The following is a 14,456-nucleotide window of genomic DNA, read 5'->3' on the forward strand; positions in this document are numbered from 1 at the left end:
GTCACACACAATGTGACCTCTGCCGCTTGGATTTCTTTCTCTTCCTCCTCCCTGCTCACCTCCGCATCCTGTGGGCCTCTTTCCATTCCAAGCTCACTGCCATCGCGGTACATCTACACTGGCTCTGTCATCTTCTCGGGTTGCTCTTTGTCCTCATGTATCAAAACCAAACGTCTCTTACAATCCAGATTTCAATGTAAGTGGTGTCTCCTCAGAAGCCCTGACTACACAGGATAAAATTGCCACCTGTCACTCTGCATCATTTCACCATATTTTAATTTTTTCCATGGTATTTATCACCATCGTGGCTGTTTGATTTTTTGTTTCTTTAATGGTTCCTCAGGTAAAATGTGAGCTTGCATGGAACAAGAATTGTTTGACTATCCAATTACCTTACTTCTTTAGTCAATCGATCATTTTGCATCATCTCTATCCATTAGCCCCTTCTGGTTTTCTCTCCTTGGTTTTGGTGGTGAATTGTCTTGATTATCATTTCTGCAATTCTTCTGTCAGGAGTTCGGGCCTCCTTTCTTTGCATCACACCATCCTGGCAAGTCACATTCCTGGATGACTCCAGCTTTTACCCTCTCTGTGCCATTATTCTGCTTGATAAGACTTGCTGGGAAAAATCACATAACCAACAAGAAACGTACAGTCATTGCCTCACCTGTACACGGCCTGGTAATGTTAGTGTATTTCCCAATCATCCAGTGCTCCTGAACTTCACACAGTTATTCAAGTCTCTGCTCCTTGTGTGCAGCAAGTAAGCTCATGCCCTGCTGTGAAGACAAAACAAGCCCTAAGAGAGGCACCCACCCCTAAAACTTTCTTTCCACCACCAAACCTACAAGCCTTCCTTTCTTCCTCTCCTGTCACTCAGGCAGAGGGCTTCCTTTCTTGGATAAGCACATGTCCTCTATGGTTGCTTTTGAGCCTATCCTTCCTGCGCACCAGGATCTTGCACTATCAGTTATTTTCTACTCTGTTCCTGACACATCTCTCTCCTTCCTGGACCTCCCTCACTCTTTGCTCTTGCTGGGCTCAATTTCTTTGATTTCTTGGCATCCATAACTTTTTCTCTGTCTCTTTGGGGATTTTCAACATATCCCTCTGTCTGCAATGCCCCTTCTCCTCCACATCATCTGGTTAATTTGTGCTCCTTTCAGATTTCAGCTTAGGTGTCAGTTCTTCAAAGTGGCCTTTCCTTAACGCAGATGATAGCAGGGACTCTGTTATCACTTCCGTCACACACATTCTGAGCTTCCTCCTTCTTTCACCATCAGAGTAGTAACTATTTAATACCTATATTCCTTGATCCATGGAAAGCTCCCTAAGGGGAGTGACAATAAGTGTCTGTGAGCCACACTGTATTTGTGCCTAATAAAGTGCCTGGCTCATCACTGGCATTCACTCATGGATATCTGTTGAATGAATGAATGGAAGGAAGAAGAAAAAGAAGGAGGAAGAGGAAGAGAAATAGGGGTAGAAGAGGAGGAAGAAAGAAGAAAGGAAGACAAAGGAAGGATATCCTGAAGAAATGCACACCCTACAGCCTGGAGCTGACTTGCAGGCATTTGTTTCACATCTCTCACAGGGCTGCCCCATGGCTCCCGACAGAGGGAAGTCCCTCCCCGTCAGGAGGGTTCTCCAGGCTCACTCACTGTGGGTAATAAGCACTTGGCTGAGGTTCATCAAAGGCAGCGTGGCTCCATGCTGCCTCTAAACCACTGCTGACCTTTTCCAGCCTGAGGGTCTCCACGCAATCTCCTAGTGTTGCTGTCCAGTGAGTCTGATGTTCACTCAGGTTTCTTTGAGAGTGGCCTAGGGAGGCAGGGGGGACAGAATGTCATTGTCTTGCCAATGGGTTTCAGCCCCAGGCAAGTTCACCATGGATTCAATGTGACCAAAGAAATGACAGTAGAATGTTCTTGGGATGAAAGGGTTATACCCAACTTTATTTCCACAGTGGCAGGTCAATCACTAAAATCCTGTCCACTCAGAGGGAGTCTGTGTGCAGCAGGCTGGTCTCTGTCTCTGGGCTTCTCTGCCTTCGGTGCTGCCACCACTCCAGCCTCTGCTATGCTCGCCTGCAGCCTTGTAGCCATGCCACAGTGTTGCCCAGAGCACTGGGCAGAACTCTTTATATAGAATCAGTAACAATGTATTGCCCACACTTGTGTAGTGAGCTAGCCGACCAGGGCCAGGTGAGAATCCTGGTTATAGGAACTTTCCACAGTCATGTTCTTCCTACTGGTCATAATCTACCCCTTACAATGAAGTTGGTGGACTTTGGCTTGGATCAGAGAGATTAGTGTTCGAGGGTTGTAGTCTAGGGCAATATTTAGGAAGGTACAGCAATGGACAGATAAGATGATTAGGATCTAAATTAGAGTGGTGGTACTCTTTCTATTAAATCATGTGTATACTATTGAATATTAACATACAGCTTGAACAGAACATACCAAAATGTCTAAACATGGAGAACTAATTCAAACAAGTGTGTTCTTATGTGATTCAACAGTGATAGGCTGAGAAATTAGTAAAATATTAAGCTAATGTGAACATAACAAATTGGATTAGTGAAAAGTAAAAACATTGCTTTAAGCATAGGAGAACATATTAAAAGTATCAGTTTACTATTTTAGTTAGTAATTAGAGTTAAAAGAAAAAACGGGGGGAAAAATACAAAGTGCCTTATTATGAATTCAATTATCAAAGCCTCTTAGATAAATGCTATGTGAATTTGATTTTCCTTTTATAATCCTTACCATGTCCCATAAAGAGTAACAGATGACACAAGCAGATGGACTTGTGGTATCTGCTACTGCTTAAAACATCCTCCAGCATTTTTTTTGGCCATATTCATAAACATAGGATATGGTAGAACTAACTTACATCTGTTTAAAATCCTTGGTAACTTCTGTTAAAATTTATTTTAGTAAGTTATAATATGGCAAGGCTTTTTTTTTTATTATGGACAATATTCTATCCAATTTAGAAATAAAGTCTGAGGTATATTTTAATACTTCAAGATAACTGTAAGTTTGGAAAGTGAAACATGCTTTTACCTTTCCTGTGATTTTATAGTGGTGAGTATTCTTAAGGAAATCATGGTGGATGGTAGTTGAATTTGTGGAGGAAATGGGAGAAACACATGGAAAGATTCTTGTTCTAATTAATAATTTATGTAGCTTTTTACAATTTCTCAAAGCATTTTAAGACCATTAATTTTGTTCTTTACCTATGCTTTGCTCTTTTGATAAGTAGCATGTTTTTCAGTTGAACAAAAAACAAGCTACTCTGTCTCCATTAACTTTATTAACCTTATCTGAGAACAGAATGTAATCATGCCCCCTCTTCATTTGGTAGGAGTTTGTCTGACTTGAGTTAAAGTAAGCCTGGGGAAACACCTTGTATATTATACCCACACCTATAGTGTGACAGGAAATGTCACACACGATCTCACGGAATTCTTAAGTAATTAACCTTGATTAAGAGAATAGACTAACATTTATATAGTTATTGCTCAGGTTATTTTAGAAAAAATTCAAACCTATGGAAATTCATATCGAGGTGAGTCAATTTTTATAGAAAATTGTTTATTGTTATGATGCATTTAATAAATTTCTTTAGTTATATAACTGAACAACAGGAAGAAAAATAATGCTTTCAGAAATAATAGTCATAACTTCCAAATTCTGATTATTTGCTGACTACTTATTTTAGGATAAATTTAATGACTTTTTTTTTTAAAAAGCTAGTTTTAAGAGCTAGACCTGTAAACTTCAAGAAGCTCCAGGTGAAACAGTTACATACAAAAAAATGTTAATGAAGTATACATTCACTTTTCAGGCAAGTGTACTTGAAAAACTATACTTGCAGTAAGAATCATTGCGGAGGGACAACTCCCTGAGCTGCACCTGTTTTCTGAGATGGGTGGGCTGGCTCACTGATTTCAAATGGTCTCTGTGGGGTCCTGGTGTTGCAGTTTCCTGAGAGCCCCCATGGAAGACAGGAGGAGGATCCGAGTGACGGGGCTAAGACTTCTTCCCTGAACTTCTCCCTCCTACACATCAACTTCGCTGTCACATATTTAATTTACTGAGGTTTTACCTAAGACTTTTTTTAATTTTGAAATAATGGTTTTTCTACTAAACACAATTAATAGTCACAATACAAAATAAACAAAATGATCGTTGCTTAATCAAGGATGTTAAAATGATGAACTGGATCAAACAGCAATCAAATAAATCTGCCATTATTTTCTGAGCATTCAGTCATTTCCATTTTAATTCTACCCAAGAATCACAAGTAGTCCTAATCTTTTTTCTAGGTTATTTTGGTTTAACATATTGACATTAGAATATTTATAACATGTTTTTCTCCTTAATTCTTAATTATCTTTAAAAGTCCTCATTGTAGAATTCAACAATTTGCTAATACACAGTTTGTTTATCATGGAATTTTCAGGACAATGCAATATATTTAGGCAATATATAAATGCATTAAAATAATGTCAAGTCATTTTACATTATTGGGACTAAGTGCAGGAAAGGCTTAGCTCACAGCAATTACAGATCCTAAGTTTTGCAGCTACTATACTACACAATTGCAGATGTTCAAAATTAGGTCTGAGAGAAAAAGTTCAAGTTGATGAATCAAATGAAAAATGGTAATTTAAAAGTTGAGAGATGAGACCTTCCAACCAAGAACAGCAAAGATGGGTTGAGACAAGAAGGGCAGTACTTTGGTGTGTACTAAATGTTTTTGGTTTCTGGCAGCAAAGGATAGAAAAAAGCCCTTGATACCCACAGGCATACCTACTTACATTCCACACCAATGTGTTTACTTCCAGCTCTTAATGATGGGGTTGACACCTTAGCATTCAGTAGCGCCATTAGATTAAAAATGTCATTAACATCAGCCTCTATTTCTCTGCAGAGAAACCTCGTCCTTCTGAATTCTTGTGCAGCTCCTTCTCCCTTTGTGAGGTGCACTGTTCAGGAATATTCAGTTTACAGTGGAAAAAAAGAAAACTTCAACACTTTCCATTTTTTTCAGGCCAAAGAGAAATAAACCTCAGCATCTCTTGAGCTTGTGATAGGTGATCTTTGTTGTGTGACAGGAAAATGAAAAACCATCCCTTTTTATATTTGGCTTAATAAGGTACGTGAGGTAGCAATGCTCAATAGCCAAAACTGACTGGTGATTTCCTTTCTAGATGACCCATTTAAATTGGCTGAAGATAATGAATTCATCCATCACTTATGACTAAGTGTACTGTCCCCTGCATGCACTCAGGATAATAGCATTTTAGAATGAAGGGTATTAAAATCATCAGATAAATCTAACATTACTGGGGAAAGTCATTTCATGATGATCATTCAGAGGTCATCATTATGCACATTCATACCAGTTTCCAACTGGTTGAGGACCCAAATTGGAGAAGAGCAGGACAAGAAACAATTTCTTTCAAGTGACATCAGTATTTTTCAGCCACTAGGTTGCCTAGTCACTTCAGGGGCAAAAAAGAAAAGAGGGGAAGAGATAGGGATTGGAGTGTTTCTCAGTTTGGTTTGTAGACATTTTTTCTGCTTTTCACGAAGTCGACTTTTTATTTTTGATTAATACTAGGCCACAGGATGGCATAATATTCACACAGAACAGGACTGAAATATGCTGAAGAGCAGGAGGGCTTGCCTAGGTCCCGGAGAAGCTGTCTAGTTGGGAGTGTGCTTCCTCTGCCTCCCCAGTTACTGCTGATAAACGTTGCACAAGGTATTGAACCGTTCTCTGCCCTGGCTTCCTCAACGTAAGTGGGGAGAATAATAATACCTACCTATTGAGGTTGAGGTGAAAATGAAATGGATTTATACACATCGAATATTTATCATAGTGCCTGGCACACAGTAAGCTCTCAATAAAGGTTATTCATGTTATTATTATCATTACCATGATTAATATTATTCATTCTGACCAGAAATCAGAACCACCACAAAAAGGTACTGAGTAAATGTGTTTGGTTTGGTAACTTTTCTTGGTTTTCTTTTCCAGCTAACTGCTACAGAATACTCTCTAAGCCAGCTTGCATTTTTCTTTCAACAATTGGGTTTTAGAATCCTCTTGATCAGAAGCTACCCTATTTAACCCAACTAACATATACACTTTAGGGAATCTGGGATCTTCAAAGCACACTATAGGACTTAGCTTATGGTGGGGGCAGGGAAGGACAGGGGCAAGAAGTCTGAAGTGGTCAGAAGAAACCTTGGCCATCTAAATGGCCTGATTTGTGGTTCTTGCATCTCGGGAGGTCATAAAAAGGCAGGAACCTGAGGGTCATTTTTTGTTATGGGGAACTGTTGCTATGGTAAAGGAACATGATGGAACAAAATGGATGCTGGAGACAGTATTACAACCAGTCTCTCTGGAGTGGACTTTGGGTAGGATACCTGGTTATAGCTTTGTTGGAAGAATACCTATCAAATCAAGCAAACTCTTTCCTTATTGAGTCTGGGAGGCCATCCAAAAGCCCATAGAATATGTCAAATTCCCCTAACAGGTCTTTTTATTTCTTTTTAGGAGGGACACTTTAGGAGCTGAAATAGGATCCTCTCTTTTGGTATGTCTGTTGGGAATATACTCATTTATTTTTATCATCAGATCTAGAGACCATATCTGACCACTGTGTGCTTGGTAGACCTGCTGATTAAAAATTTTGCTTATTTGCAGCCCATCTTTCTCAAGAAATAATTATTAATGATAACTGACTCTTAGAGTAGATTCTGGGATGATACATATTAAGGTATCATGCCTGCCTTGAGGGATCTCATAGTCTAATGAGGGAGGAAGACCTATCATATCATGACTGCATTTGATGATTTTAGTATAAAAATTGCTCCAGAAATGGAAGAGCAAGAAGCTAGTTGACCAAATACTCAGTTGCTGCTGTCCAACTTTAAAATTCATTCATTTAAATGAAGCTCATTCAAGGAGACAGATGGTCTCAAAAACTAAAATATCCCAAGACTGCTTCCCTGACTTAACATATCTTGATAGAACTGAATAAAAATGGGGATTCTTTAGGCTGTACTGTTTCTTATATTGTAGCACTGAAGGAGATGATTCTAATTCATCAAGGACTTCTTACTTCTAGGCATTCTTGGTCTCCATGTTTGCATTTGATTCTATTAATATTTATAGGACAGCCACAGGGTTTTCAGCAGTCACCAGCTACATAATTTCGTTGAATTTTGCTCTTAAAAAGAAATGCTGGGGCATCCAACAGGGATAAATATTATTGGTGGAACTATGTATCACAAGAAATTATTCAAATTCTTTACACACTATGCTTCTGGGCTATAATGTTACTGTACAGAAGGCAAAACTAAGAATAAATCCTCAAATGCCATAGCTTGGATTTAGAATTAAAGATAATGAATGCATTTATGTAAATTCTGTATTTAAAAAGAAAAAAGAATATTATTCCTTACCATGGTAAACTGAAATGTAAATGTTAGGGAAAATGTGCTATTAAGTGTCTTGAGCTGATGGCTAATTTCATTACATGCTGCAACTCTGTGGACTACTACAAAGCTACAGACATTTGAATATTTTTAAAAATAGTGAATTTTTGGTCCCATAAAGATCTAATCAAAATCTGATTTCCTTTAATGTAGGTATTTCTCCTTTATTCTAGACTTTCTTAGACATATATCTCCTCTTGTCTTATCATTCTACTCCTCCCCACCCCATCCCTGGAATGGATTTGCTGTGCCCAACTTACATTTTTTCTCAATTCTGTGGATACTCTTTTTTTAATTATTGTGGTAAAATATACATAACATATAATTTCTGATTTTAGCCATTTTGAAGTGTACGATTCAGTAGTATTAGTTCCAGAACTTGGTCATCACCCCAAAAAGAAACCCCATATTCATTTAGCAGTCATGCCCCATCCCTCCTTCTGCCAGACTCTGACACCCATTAATACTCCATCTGTCTCTGCGTTTTTGTCTATTCTGGATTGGGTGACTAATTCTGATGACTAGAATGGCTCCAGGAACAAACATTTTGTTGTCTAGATTGCTGCCCTCATCCTTATTTGGGGAAACCTTCATGAAATTTCTCTTCTTTTCAAATTTGGTATGTGCATCCCAGCACAGCATTATTTATCCTGCTGTTGGGCACTGATGGCCTGACTTTTAACCCTTGGTCTTTTTTTGAACATGTGCCTATAGAATATCCAACATGTTAAGAATGAATGTCATCTGGTCATTACTGATGGATAAATGTGAAGGGCAATAGAATGATATAACTAGTAATTAATTCAGTAGAAGAGACCTACTGATTGACTTGGAATTTGCTTATGCCCCATAGTCACCTTGAAACTTGTTTATTGAATACTTGCCAGATGAAGTGTACTGGGTGGTACTAAAGTAGAGTTTTTCCAAATTATGAATTCACACAACATTCAAGCCTCAGCAGTCAAGGGCAAACTAACTACTGTCTCTTCAGGCTTCTCCACCAAAGAGAAGGCCAAGTAACTCTTTGGACTCTGAGCACTGGAGATGGTATGTGCTTCTACTTGGCTCTAGTATCAGTTACCTTTACATCAGAGTGGTTAAAAAGAGTACCAATGGCGAGTTTAGTGTCAGAGAAAAGACGAGACTTCATGGTGCCTAATAGTGACATCAAACTAGAGCCTGCCCTCTGTAGAAACTGGGCAGCTTAAATGGATCTTGTCAAGCTCCTGCTAGAAGGGACCTGGCATGTGGCTAAATCGGAAGGTGTGGGGACGGAGAGCAGGAGGTGGTGGTTGTGTAGTCAGTGGAATCGCTGGGAAGTTGGGGAAAGGGAAGGGAGGCAGGAAGCTACTGCCTCCCTGGGGTTTACTGTCTGTGAGTGTGGTCAGGCCTAAGGACCTGAGGAGGGTAGATGCAGGACTGTGCTCCAGAAACAGGGAAGATTACCTAAAGAGGAACCACACAGTGCCATCACTGTACTTAATCTGCCTTTATAATTTTCCCCTAAAGCTTCCAGCATGCACAGTTAGGAGACTGATCTCTATATCCAGAGGACAGATGTTTATAGCTATTATTATTGGTACCATTATTATTGCATGAATATTTCTGATTATGTCATACTAAAATATGTCTTTGAGCCAGAAATTAATGAAATGTTGGATTGGAAGTCACATAAATTAGTTGTATTTCTAATTTTGCTCTGAAGAATAAATTTGGATGCTTTCCTTCAGTGGCAGTTATTAGTTTTAGTGATTTTCTATCAAAAAATGAGAGAAAAGATAACTTTGGATAAGGTTTGTATAAATATATAGTTACTTATAAAGTCTATAATATACATTTGCATTATCAAAATATGAATGTGTATAAAACATAGTTGTAACTTCAGATTTCCTAAATTATTCCAACCTGGTGTAGGCATAGGATGATAAAGCATGAGTAAAATTCACAGGGTTATTCCTCAACTCAAATCTTCCATTTTATAACTGCATATTTTAGATTGCAAACTTTATTATTCTTCTTATTTTGGAAGTAGGGGGAGGAGAACAGATTATTTAGGGAAGTGTAACAAATACTGAATCAAACTCAAACTGAGAGCTGGTTAGTGGATAGCAGTGACCAGGAATTCTGTGATCGGAAGGATAGCCTCAGTGGGTGCTGGTCTTTCCTCACGCTCGTTTCTTCATGGTTCACACCTTATACAGACTTTGTTCCCCCAACAATGATAGAGCTCAGATGCAATGCAACCTTCTCCAAATGAAGTGTCATCCCTTTGAACTTTCAAATGAAATGAATCTTGGTCAGTGCAGGACTGAGAGGACTGAGTTCCTCCAGGGGGGTGGGGGTGGGGGTGGGGGTGGGACACAAAGATGCTTATTCAGCAAAAAGAGTCAGTTACGCTACCAATGAGCAGAGCTAACTGGAAAACTGGCCCTGTCATCCAAGACCTATGCTAAAGAATTATTTTCCCTAATTTAGATGTATGTGACATAATTGCTAAGCAATCTTACCGCACCTCTCACGTGGCAGTGCAGTGACAGCAGCCTGGGTGTCGGGAAATGTATCAGGACACACACCACCAGGAGGCAGAATTACTGGGCTGACCAGCCCACTGTGAGAGTGAGGTCAGAGGTCTCCCCATACAACAGCATTTTCTCAGATTTGACATCAGCTTTCTTGACTGCCATTTTGAATGTTGTTTTCTACTTTAAAACCCTGTATGAAGGTGTAAGTGTGCCTTCTGGATAATGCTTAGCATGAGAGAATGAAGGCTGCGTGGCAGCCAGTAGTAAGGCGCAACAGGGAAATTATTCCCATGATGAAGGGCAACTTTTTTGTCTTAGCTCCCATATTGCCTTATTTGCTGGGGTTAGCTGACTCATTTGTACTCCTGGCTGAATGACTAGCCAGGATCTTAATAAGGATCCTTAGGAGGTGTGTGGTAGGTGAAGTGGGGAGAGAAGAGCTTTAATGCTAACTCAGTCTACTCTTTCATGTTGCCCAAGGGTTGGGTCAGATCCAAGAACTGGAGGAGGTCTTGGTCCCTTCCCACCTCCAACTCTCACTTACTTGCCTCTTGCTCCCACTTTGTGCACCCAGCAGATACACCTCAGACATGCTGCTGCCTTTCTCAAGCTTCCTAATCATGCCAAGTACTTTCTCCTTTCTATGAAAGTAGTTCTTTTAGTTAGCACTTCGGATATTCCTTTTTCTAAGTTCTTGTTCTCAATGAGGAACTGCTTCGAACATGATGGAAAATCTCCACAGAGAAAAGGTAGGAAGAAGAACAGAGACAGTAGCCATCTGTTGCTTTGGCTATCTTTATGCAAACTGGAAACTGGAAAAGCTTTCTTTCTTTTTTTTAAAGATTTGTTTAATTTGGAAATTATATAAATGTAGTTTAAAGGCCCAATGTTAAACTAGAAATTTCTGCCCTAACATCCGTGAAATTGACAATGAATTTGCATGACTGGGTTTATTCAAACATTCAAGTCAATACTATCAGAAATCACAATTCATAATAGGAAGCTTTATTCTTATTCAAATAATAGTATAACTTTCTAAAATGTTTTAGATATATACTTTTGCAATTGGCTTCAGAACTGAATTAAAACTAGACCAAGAATTACTTTCACTCCATAACCATATTTTCTTGCCTGTTTTTCAACTTTTTGTCCAAGTGGGAGTCATGTATCTCCTGGCTGTTTTCAAAATTCAAATCTGCTATCAACACAAGTTGTCACCCTTGCAATTTTAAAGTCACTCTCTTTTAGTTTCAAAACATCCAGGATCTTAAGTTATAATGGCAACAATGGAAAAATGTCTAAAGGCTCCAAAGAAAACAAATACAAAGAGACCACACTCAGTTGGGTCTATGACATGTGGTAGGTTTGTTTTTAAAAAGTCACTTTACTCAGTGTCACACCCATATATCTATCTGCTTCCAAAACAAATGTGATCAATGGGAATTAACTTTGGATGTTAGAAGAACTCCCTGAGTTTTTGTTTGCTTTCTTGTTTGTTATTGTGAGACTGCTTACTACTTGTACTGAGCCACCCCCTTATTCTCCTATAAAGATGCCAAGGCTATAAGCTCAACAGAAATGCAGTCAGCAGTTAAGAGACTCTTTACCAAAAGAAAATTAGACTCATTTTCCTCCTCTAACACTTAGGCAGCAATTCTGAAAATGAATATCTAGGTTATTTTTGTAAGTGGATGGTGTACAACTCTTATAACCATAGTAGTTAAGAATTTGGAATCTACAGTAAAAAGCTCTCAGGAATTTGAAAACAAAATTAGAAGCAGGCCTGAAACTGATGCTAAAAGTCAGTATTTAATGAAAGGTATCTAACTGCAGATAGAAGCACACTAAAGAAAAAGAGTATTATTAAATGAATCCATTTTAAGCAGGTATTTGTAGTGCTTTAATAATAAAATTATATTGTTGTTTGAATATTTAAATCCTATTGAGATAATCCCAGTTGCTGAATGTAGTGGGTCCACATGCCAGTCCATGGATAAGAATAACCTGGAGACTTTTAAAATTATTATCATACTCAGATTTGATATACTTCCTAAGGCTTTACTTTAGAACTGTTGAGGCAAAATTGCAGAGACCAAGGAATCTTTAAATTTAAAATATACTCCAGGTTATTCTGCTGCAGTCTGGCCATGGATGCACTGAAGACCCCCTGGTGCAAAGGAGGGCATCCCTTGCAGTGGTTTCAGAAAAACAACAGAGGAGACTTTAGGGATCAGAGAAGAAAACAACACGCGATCCCTGCTTTAAGGAGCTCTTGTGAAAGGGGATGGGTTAGAGCTGGAGAATGAGTGCTATGCAGGAACCAAAGAGAGAGGAACCCAAACAACTCTGGAGAATCCAGAGTGGACTTTTGGAAGCAATGCTTGCTGAGCATTATAGCCTGTTAGATTAAGCAGGTAAATGGAAGATATAGGAGAGAAACTGTGTGAGCAAAAGTGTTTGAGGAACTGCAAGCAGTTCATAGGATGGGAGCGAAGAGGGTAGAGCTGAGAACATGGAGAAGGCAGGGGCCAGATCTGAAGAGCATCAGATGTCATACAAAGGGGCTTTAGTTTATTCTGCCACTGAATGATTTCATGTTAGTGTGTTGCACATGCCATTCTGAGGGCAGTGTGTGTGTGGGGTGGGGAAGGTGACTTGGAGCTCCAGACCAGCTAGGAGGCTATCTCAGTAGCCCAGGTGAGAAATGAAGAGATGCTTTGGTACCATGTGGAGAGAGGAGGGAGTGTCTTAGTCAAGTCATGGGCCATTCTTAAGGTCACAAGAATTACTAGGAGAAATTCTAAACTATTTCTGGTCAAAGTACCCCAGAAACACATGAAAGTGATGGGAAGTAGTTATGGAACCTTTGGGGTTATAGCAACTGAGCCTTAAGCATCCCACTATAAGCCCACACTTCTTTGAACTGTTGCACATCATCTTTAAATGCATGCTCATTTTAAATCCCACCTGTCTCCACTTTTTCATAAAATATGATGTTCAAAAATACCTGTTATTAAAAGATGACAAGGAGGAGGAGGTGTCCCAGGAAGTCCATTATGTTATTCTGCACTTTCCTCTATCTCCTGTTGGGGTATCACTGCCCATGAATATCCTCATACTCTAGTCTGTAAAGCACAGAACTGTACAGATGAAAGAGGAAGAATTAGAGAACTTGGGTATAGGAACTGGTCAGGATGGAGAATGTCTGGTAATTTACAACTTTCTGACTCGGGCTCCTTGTTAGGTGGTAATGTCACTGATTTCTGCTATGCTCAGACAGGTGTGTGTGTGTGTAGAGAGTTCTCTTCTTTTAGGAGAAAGGGGGACAGGGAGGAACAGTTTTTCTGGAGGAGTAGGGGTATGATGGATTCCATTTTGACATGTTGACTTTGAGTTGCTTATAGGACACCTAAGTGGAGGTGTAGATAGACAGGTAGATCTATGGCTCTGGCTGTCGAGGGACACCTGTTCCAGAGGTACACAGACATCAGTTGAATGTATAGTTATGCTTTGTAATAATCTTTACTGTTGCCAGAGATGGATTTAACATATGCTTGCTGGAAAATTTTAGGCTGTTAACTTCTCCAGTTTTCCAGTTTACTACTTACTTGAAAAATTAAGCAGTTCTGCTTTGAAACAGTAGGAGTAGAGGAAGTGACCACAGGGCTAATTGGAAGGCAAGAGGTACAGTCTCCTTGGTCAACTCACGAGCTAACCTTAGGGACACAATCTTCTGCTTTGTGCGCGTCATGTTTAGTAAAGGTTACAGGGAACTAAATGATGGGAAAAAAGAGAAGAGGGAACTAAAGAAAATACAAGTTGAAAGTAGTAAGAGCAATAGGTAAAATAAGCACCTTAAGAGAAAGTCCAAATGAAATAAACAAAAGTAGAATAAAAAAGAAACACAAACAAAAAGAGTCATTAACTTAATAGATGGGGGTGGGTGAAATAGGTGAAGGGAATAAAGAGGCAGGCACAAATACCCAATTATAAAATAAATTAATCACAGGGATGAAAGTACAGCATAGGAAATAAAGTCAGTAATATTGTAATATCTCTGTATGCTGACAGATGGCAACTGCACCTACAATGGTGGGCATTTAGTAACATATATAACTGCCAAATCACTGTTGTACACCTGAAACCAATATAAGATTGTATATCAACTATACTTCAATTAAAATAAATAAATAAAATCTAAACATTAAAAATCAAAACAAAATGAAAAAATAAAAAGATGTAAAAGATAAATTAAAACAGATTGAACTAATGCAAACAATATAGGAAACAATTTTATTATGACTTTCTCATTCTAAAAGAAATTCATTTTCAAAGGAAACACTTGAAAATAGAGATAAGCAAAAAGAAAATAAGAAAACAATTTTGTCTTCAAGGAGAAACATTTTGGTAA

General features: G+C 38.8%; 1 long non-coding RNA gene across 4 annotated transcripts in view; it reads right to left on the bottom strand.

Moving 5' to 3' along the window:
* LOC118973652 (uncharacterized) overlaps positions 1-14,456 on the bottom strand; it is a 225,241-nt gene that overhangs the window by 20,036 nt on the left and 190,749 nt on the right. For 3 of the 4 annotated variants that reach the window (XR_012121017.1, XR_012121019.1, XR_005063141.2), the window contains exons 6-7: positions 1,662-1,821; positions 668-779 (exon numbers count right to left, since the gene is read on the bottom strand). This is a non-coding gene — a long non-coding RNA (uncharacterized lncRNA). The remainder of the gene's footprint in view (positions 1-667; positions 780-1,661; positions 1,822-14,456) is intronic. The other variant, XR_012121018.1, reaches the window with a different exon arrangement.

This window comes from Manis javanica, chromosome 9 (assembly GCF_040802235.1).
Source record: "Manis javanica isolate MJ-LG chromosome 9, MJ_LKY, whole genome shotgun sequence".
Classification (NCBI taxonomy): domain Eukaryota; kingdom Metazoa; phylum Chordata; class Mammalia; order Pholidota; family Manidae; genus Manis; species Manis javanica.